Source organism: Cebus imitator, unplaced genomic scaffold, assembly GCF_001604975.1.
Source record: "Cebus imitator isolate Cc_AM_T3 unplaced genomic scaffold, Cebus_imitator-1.0 Scaffold564, whole genome shotgun sequence".
In the NCBI taxonomy this organism is placed as follows: Eukaryota; Metazoa; Chordata; class Mammalia; order Primates; family Cebidae; genus Cebus; species Cebus imitator.
In genome coordinates, this window is record NW_016107879.1 from 50,831 (window position 1) to 59,563 (window position 8,733).

Here is an 8,733-nt window from a genome sequence, read left to right on the forward strand (position 1 = left end):
CTGTGCACAGCCCGACGAGCAGGACAGCCCACCCTGAGTGACCTTGTGCTTGGTGAAAGGCACATAATGACGACACAGACGACATGTGGTCTCAGATTGCGGCTGGTGTGCTAAAGACAGTGAAGCTGGGCGATGGGGGGAAGGGAAGGTGAGGAACGTGATGGGGCTCCCTGGGGAGGTGAGCCCGGGGAGACCTGTGGGAAGAACACATTTGTCAGCTCAGGAACAGAAAGTGTGCGTGTGGGAGGGTGTGGAGTGGGAGGCACTGGCAGGGGTGACTGGCAAGGGCCTGGTTGTAGAGGGCCTTCCATGCCAGCAAAAGGGGCTTGGTTTTAGCCTGAATGCACAGGGGCTCTTCAGACTTTGCTCTAGCCTTGCAATGCCCCTTCTCTAAAGCCTTCAATGGCTCCCAATTATCTCCCAAAGGACCTCTTTCTTGCGCAGGGATTCAAGGCCCTGTACAGTTGGGACCTAACACCGCTGATCATCAAGACTCCAGACATTCCATTTAGGATTCAGCCCACCTAGAGCCTCCCGGCTCCTAAATGTGTCCCTGGTCCTGCCTCTGCCCTTTTTCTAAGCCACGCTTCCATCCAGAACGTCATGGAGAACAAATGTCTCTCCACCAGAAAGTGCGCCGTGCATTAAGGCCCTGTGAAAACATCACCACTCAGGAGGCTGCCCCAGCACCTTGCCCAGGCTGTCTGAGGCTGCCCAGCCTCCATGGGTAACCCGCTGTGTGGCCGTAGGTGAGGTGTGAACTTCTCTTACCCTCCCCTGTAAAACGGACAATAACAGTAACTACCTCCTGGGGCTGTAGCTAGAATGACAAGAAGATAACAGGGCACTAATAGACACGGGAACCCGTTGGTATCACCATATTTCACAGAATATAAGGCATCACCAATTGTTGTAAGATACAACATGATTCTATACTCCACGAAGGGTGAAAAAAACCTGACAGACCATGGCACACTCCAGAAGGCGCCTTTCAGTGAGCAGAGGAGTTTGGGAGCTGCCAGAGAGTTCAGCTCAAGACGCAGGAGGACAGAGTGAGCCCCAGGGAGCCTCCTGCGGCCACATTTCTAAAACTCTTCCCTTGGAATTTCGAACCTGGGAAGGATTGGCAACAGCTGCCCATTTTTCCGGATGGAGAAACTGAGGCAGAAAGAGGAGGAGGTCAAACTTGTGGTCACATGATGCATTGCGTCTCTGAGCTGCAGATGACGGAGGGGACTGTGAGCATGGGGTTGGGGGCCTCCCTGGGGCTCTGCCCATTCCCAGAGGTTGCCAAGGCCACAGTGCTTCCTGCTTTTCCTCCCCCACAGCCTGGCCACTGCACGCCCCTACTTCTGCCATTTCTCCCCTGCACCCCCACCCACTGCCTGCTCAGTGGCAGTCCTGGCAAATGTCTAGGAAACTGAGTTTTCGGGGGTCAGTTCCCATGGCAAACATAAGAATCAGGGAGTCAGGTTTGACCGCGGGGGTCCTGGGATGAGCCATTTTGTGACACCCCCGCCTCCCACACATCCACCTACTTAGCTCGAAGTCACATCTCCTGGGTGCAGCCAAAGGGAACTGGAAATGAAACCCCACACAGGGGGCTGTGCTCCAGCAGGGGAGATGGGCGTGTAAACAGCAGGAGCTTACTGGAGCACCGGCGGGGAGGAATGATCCCGGCAGAATTCCCGGAGGAGGCGGCTGTGGTGGAGTTGAGCCCGTAGGCGGAAGGAAAGGTGGGCTGCGCAGGCTGGGTTCCGGGAGGAAGCATGGCCAGCCTTGTCTCTCACAGGCTCACGGGACTCCACTGCAGGATGCTGGTCTCCGGACGGAGGCTGAGTCGGCTCTGGCCCCTGGTTTCTTCTCTTCAATACACCCACCTTGCCAGGTGCCTCAGGTTCTCCCTCCACGGGAGCCTGCTGTATGTGGGGGTCCCACGGCCGTCTCTTGACAGGTCCAAGCCGAAGAGAGGGGCTGAGAACCCAGCTCGGTGACTCACCGGCTGTGTGACCGTGGGTAGGAAGCCGCCCTTCTCTGGGCCGACAGCACCTCCCTCCTGATGTCCAGGGCTCAGACTGTCACCCACTTCTTGCCAGTGTCCCCACCCCAGTGAGAGAGAAGGCAGATGCCAACCTGGGGCTCTGATCCCCAAAGTCAGACTCTTTTCACCGTGTTCCTGCCACCACTCACATCCATGACCCAGCAGCTGCCTCCACAGGCCCAGGCACCCTCCTGGCTGAGCCTCCCCCTGTCACATCATCCCCCATCCTCTGCTGGGCACCAGGAGCTCAGTCCCCACTGGGGGAAGGTGCCCAGCCAGCCCTGGGCTTCGCCTCCAGCAGCTGCCTCTGCCCATAGCCTCACCTGCACCCCCACTCCGGGGCATGGCTGGACTCTTCTCGCTCAGAGGTCCCCCCACCCTAACGCTGCTTCCCTGCCCCCCACTCTGCTCCAGCTGCCTCCTGTTCACCTCTGCTTTGCTTCCTTCCTCTTGCTTCTCCCCTCCCCGGAAACCAGCCTGGGCACCAGTTCCCTCCCTCCCCGCAGCGTAAGCTCGAGGGAGCAGACCATGTGCATGGCCCCACAGCACCTCTGGCCCTCACGATGCACCTGGCCCAGGCTTCCCTTGATGCCCTTGTATTTTCAATGATTTCACCCAAGCCCGGAGATGTGGAGGGGACTTCCCAAGGTCACCCTGCCGGTCAAAGGGGCCTCCCTGGGGCTCTGCTGCTTCCCAGAGGTGGCAGAGGCCACCGTGCTCCCTCCTTGCCTTTCCTCCCCCACAGCCTGGCCACTGCAAGGCCTTTACTCCTGCGGTTTCTGTCCCACCCCCCCACACCCTCCCCCCTACTCCCCCCCCCTCTCCCCCCTCCCCCCCACCCCCCACCCCCCCCCCCCCCCCCCCCCCCCCCCCCCCCCCCCCCCCCCCCCCCCCCCCCCCCCCCCCCCCCCCCCCCCCCCCCCCCCCCCCCCCCCCCCCCCCCCCCACTCTCCCCCACACTCCCCCCCACTCTCCCCCGACACCCGGCATGCTCAGTGGCAGTCTGGCAAATGTCTAGGAAATTGCATTTTCCTAGCAGGATGCAGGGCACCTGCTTGGCCTGAGTTACCTGCCCCACAGCCGACGGAGCTGAAAACTTGGAGCAAAAGGAGTATTGGCCTCGAGGGTGCCACGCCTGGGCCAGCGTTTAAGGGGCCGGTGGGATGGAAGGAGGTGGGGAACAGAAGGCGGCATTGGCCTAAATCAAGGTGGACCTTTGGGGCCCCAGCTGTGCGTGGCTATTTGTGGCTCTGCAGGTAGTGGGAGGCCCTCTGCACCCAGCTGTCCTGTGAACCCGGGTCCGGCGCCACGGCGAGGGCCTGAAAGCCAGAGAGAGCCAGGATGGAGGCTGCTTCTTCCAGGACCAGAGTTTCCTCGTGTGCAAAGGCAGGGCGCTGCGTGGGTGGGTCCCGCGGGCCGTCCTACTGTGGCTGCACTTCATGGCCTGGGTGGATGTCATCTGAGAGCGAGCATGTGGCTGCATGGGCTCTGGAGGGGGCTGGCTCTCCCACTGGTGCGGTTCTGAGGGCAGCTCACGTGACCTCTCCCTTTCTTATCTGTGAAATACAGGGACAGGACTACTTCCGTCCTGGGTGGTCATGAGGGCAAGTAGCGTGTGGAAGGCTTGGCCATGAGCGAAGGAAGCTGCTGCCCACCCTGTAGCCTCCATCTTCATCACCATCATTGATGGCTTCAGGTCAAAGGCCAGGGAAGGCTTTGCTGCTGCTCTGCTGGGCTGTCACAGAGGTCTGGAGCTTAGGGGAGGAAGAGGAGGTCTTCTCAGCTGACTCTGAAGCCAACAAGGACTCAGGGTTATGGGTATCCCAGGAGTGGGGACAGATGTCAGTCCCTGGCTGCAATGGTGCCCTGCCTGCAGTAAGTGGGGCCAGGGCAGCCTGACCCCCATGGGACCAGGGAGTTGCTGGTGGTTGCTGTGACTTCTTTAGTGATCAGTGAAACCTCCCACCTCTGCCCCTATAGAAGGCCTCCTGGAGGGAGCCGTCTCCTGGGGCCGGCCATTGATACCTCCGTGGACAGGCTGGAGTAGCTGGCTTTTGAGCGTCTCTCCAAGACAGCAATTTGCCACCTTCTTATGAGCTTGATGGATGAGTGCTGACCAGGACAGCTGTCCCCTTGGGTGGGGGAGTGGCCCTGGGCCACCCGAGGCCCGGAGAAAGGCGGCTGACGTGCATGACAAAATGTTTTCTTACCACCCAGTGCCAGTGACAGCCCCTCAAAGGAAATGCAGCCTCTGCAGAAATGATTCATGCGCCCGTCTTTGTGGTGCCGGGGTTGGCCGTTGTTTGGCGGTGGAAGAAAGGGCCACCGGCTCCTTGTAGTCTCCGGGAAGGCCGTCCCCGTGGGTCACCAGCCCCCCGGCCAGCAAGCACGAGGCCCCTCTTCATTTTGGTGAGGTTTCCAAAGGCCCTGGCTGCAGCTGGGACACCTCTTGGCTGGGTCCACTGCAGGCCGGCTCGGGGGCAACCTTTGCCAGCCGTGCCTGACTCCATAGGAAGAAGGGGCCTGCCAGCTCAGCTGTAATCCTTGATAGCACCAGGTCGCTGGCGCCCTGCACCCACCAGGTGGTCATCGAATATGTCCTGTGTCATCGGCTGGTTGACAGCTTCCTCCCCACTGAAATGGAACCTCCACGAGGGCTGTTCTTACAGCCCCAGTATTCCCCTACCATTCGCTCCACGGGCCTCTGTTTGGCTGTTGCCACACTCCAGGCCTAGGATGCTCCTGTAAGTGGGATAGACTGGGCTCCCATGGCTGTGTGTCCCACGAGGGAAAACCAGACAGCAAACCAAGCCATGGGTGAAGTGTCCAATGTGATCAGTGCTCGGGGGCAGGCAGTCACAGGGCTTGAGTCCCTACGAGGGTGGTCAGGGAAGCTTCTCCAAGGGGGCGATCCAGGGTGATGCTGGACAATGTCTGCATTGCTCTGAGCTTCCTCCCCTGTAAAACAGGGATAATAGTAATTGTTGTATCATACAGTTGCTGCACTCATGAAATGGGGTCCAACTTCGCTGGGGATACAGTAAGACCTCAATAAACCACAGCTATTACATTGCGGCTGCCATTGTCATCCATCTTTAGTCTCAGATCAATTCCAGTTAGAAGCCTTTCCGGATCCTACAACCCTCTCTTCATTAATCATTCACTTAGCCAATGCCCCTGGGGTAATGTGCCCTCAGGAATCGTGTTTGCCCACAGTGTCAGAGGCCCCTCCGAAAGCACGGGCTGGCAGGAGGAAGATGAGGGAGGGGCAGGGTGGCCCTGTCCATGGAGAGCAGGAGGAGCCCTGGTTTCTGACACCCCCCCCAGGTGGGCAGGAGTTCTGGATTGCCGGGGTTAGCCTTGGGTCTGTGCAGGGGGGCCCGAGGGTTTGGAGCTACTTGGTGTGAGGAGTGAGAGCTGAGCTCTGGGGAAGGAGAAGTTGTCAAAGTGAAAGCAGAAAGCATCCTGGAAAAAGCCTGGACTAGGAAGCTGGAGTCCGGGGTTCCAGCCCCACAGTTTGCCTGTACCTTGCTGCCTCCCTTTGGGCAGGTCATTTGATTCCTCTTGGTGTCATCCCTCCTATAATGGGCTGGGCCAGGCTGCACTGCAGCCCACGAGCCCTGGGGATCTGCTGGAGGTGCTGCAGGGTCTGGGTTTAGCGTGAGAGTGGCTCAGGACAGTACCAGGTAGCTGTCACTGCACAGCAAACCACTCCAAACTCGGTGACTTCACATGATGAGCGTTTCTTCCGTTCACAAGCCCAGGGGTCAGCTGGGCAGTCCTGCTCATCTGGATGAGGCTTGGAGGATCTTGGCTGGACTCACCACATGTCTGCAGACAGCAGGTGGGCTGGTTGATCTAGGACGCCCTCGCTCCCATCTTTGGGCAGTCAGGGTAGACCTCTGAGTCACTGGCTCTCTTCCTCCAGCAGGCTGGGCCCTGGCAGGAGTCCTGGGTCCTCTTAGGGCCCAGGCTCAGAATTGGTGACTGGTCACTGCTGCCACAATTTTTTCTTTGAGACAGAGTGTCTCTCAGTTGACCAGGCTGGAGTGCAGCGGTGCAGTCAGGGGTCACTGCCACCTTCGTCATCCAAGCTCAAGCCATCTTCTCTCCTCGGCCTCTGAGTCGGTGGAACTATGGGTGCATGGTACCATGCCAAACTAAATACAAACTAATCTTTTGCAGGGACAGGGTTTCACTATGTTGTCTAGGCTGGTCTCGAACTCTTGGATTCGAGCAATCTGTAGTCCTCAGCCTTTCAGAGTGCTGTGATTACAGGCATGAGCCACTGCACCCGGCCACTGCTGCCACATTTTATTGGACAAAGCGAGTTACAAGACCAGCCCAGATTTAAGGGACAGGGAAATAGACCGCCTTTGGCTGGGAACTACTACAAGCAGGGGTGTTGAGTCGGGGAGGAGAATAATTAGGGGTATTTCTGCAGTTATTTAACCATGAGGACTGACAAACAAGACTTGAAGCAGAGCAGGGCCAGAAGCAGGGAGCTGCAGTGTAAACAGCATCCTCTCCAGAGAGCAGCATGCGGTCCAGCTCAGAAGTGGAGCTCACGCTGTCCTCCGAAACAACACGCGGCTGTTTTCTCTTCCCAGAATTACCAGTCCGCTTATCTGTATGTTTTTTAAAGAAGAAAACGTTCTCTCAGATTAAACAAAATTGTACTTGTGATCACGGTCTCAGCTTTTCCCCTGTGAGAACATCGGAGGGTTCTGTGGGAAGGCTGAAGGTGTGTCGCTGTGGCTGACGCATGGGCCAGTCTGTAGAAGAGAGAAGAATTGCAAGTTTGTGCAACACAAAACCCTCCCCTGCTGCATGGGAAGAAGCAGATCTAGTACCTTAGAACTGTGGAGTAAAGGGATAAATGAGAAGAAGAGACAGCTCCTCCTTACTGAAGAATCCAATTAATAAATGTAGAAAGAATTTGGAAATAGAAAATCACCGTTAGACCAACACAGTCATAATTGTTGCAGGTAATGTCTGCAGGTTGAGGCTAAAATTCGTGAGTAAAAGTTTGAGGAGAAAGAGGAGATTTGCATAGTCTGAAAGTATTGCTCCTAAATTTATTAATTACAACAGGAAAAGTACTAAGTGTGTAGTAATGAAACTGGAAGACACCACCTTAGCCACTAGGTTAACTTCCCCACTAATGAGATACGGTGACATGGACGTTGCTTCTAGGGTATTCTTGTAAAAATGCGTAACCTCCACCTTATCGTGAGATAACATCAGATAAACCCAAATTGAGAAAAGTTCTGCTGAGTAACTGACCATCACTCTTCAAAAGCGTCAATGTCACGAGAGATAAGGAAAGGCAGAGGAACTGTGGCGGGCTGAGGAGGCTGGGAGGACATGACTGGTAAATACAATATGATATTCTGCACTGGATCCTGGAACCGAAAAAGGTCTCAGTGATGACATTTATGAAACCTGAATCATGTCTGTGGTTTAGTTCATAGTGTTGAACCAATGTTAATTTCTTCGTTTTGATAATTATATTTGGTTGCTTGAGATAGTAACATTAAAGGAAGCTGGGTAAGGAAGTTTTGGGCCTATTTTGTGCTTTTCTTGCAGTTGAAAATTATTTCAAAAGGAAAAGTTAAAAAAAAAAACAACTATGTGAAGCAAAGTGATTTTGGTTCTAACTGTGCTCTATTAAGTATTAAGATCACTCTTTCCCTGTAAACAGCTGTTCAACTGGACACAGTATTTACAACAGCTTTTGAAGGTATCAGACAACAGAAAGTACAGGGCTATTTTCCTTGATGGGGAAAGACACGCAGGATAAGCTCTGCATTCATCCTGGCTTTATACTTGAGGGAAATTTCTAAACTGAGACACAAGGCAGCAAAACCCAACCTAAAGCAGCATTCTCGCCACTGCAGCCCGAGAGCAAGGGCTGTTCTAGGCCCACATTAACGAGGAATAAAAAGTAATCTTTGATAGATCAAACTGCTTCACCAGTAAATTAACAACCTGTTAAGGGGGAAAAAATTCTCAAGATTCTTTAAAGGAAGACAATAAAATCCAGACTAAAACAACATAGCATTTGCAATGTCTAGCATACAGTAGAAAAATTACTAGACATTCAAAGAGGCAGAAAAAATGTGACCCATAATCAGAAGAGAAAAAGTAATTAATAGAAACAAATGCAGAGATGACACAGACAATTTAGCAGACAAAGACTTTAAAACAACATGAGAGTTAGACGTGCCAACATCCCACGCAGTCAAAAATCCATGCTTAACGCTTGAATCCCTGAAAACTTAACTAAGAGCCTATTGTTGACCAGAAGCCTTACCGAGAACAAATAGTTGATTAACACATACTTTGTAAGTTACATGTGTTGTACACTGTATTCTTACGATAAAGTAAGCTAGAGAAAAGAAAATGTTATTAAGAAAACCATAAGGCAGCCTGGTCAACATAGCAGGACCCCATCTCTGCAAAACGTTTAGAAATTAGTCAGGTGTGGTTGCACACACCTGTGGTCAGGAGGCTGAGATGGGAGGACAGCTTGAATGCAGGAGTTTGAAGCTGCAGTGAACGATGATTGTGCCACTGCTCTCCATCTTGGGGGACACAGTGGGACTCCTTCTCAAAAGAAAGGGCGGGGGGAGGCAAGGGGAGAGAGCGACAGAGAGAGAGAGAAGAATGGAAGAAAGGGAGGGAGGGAG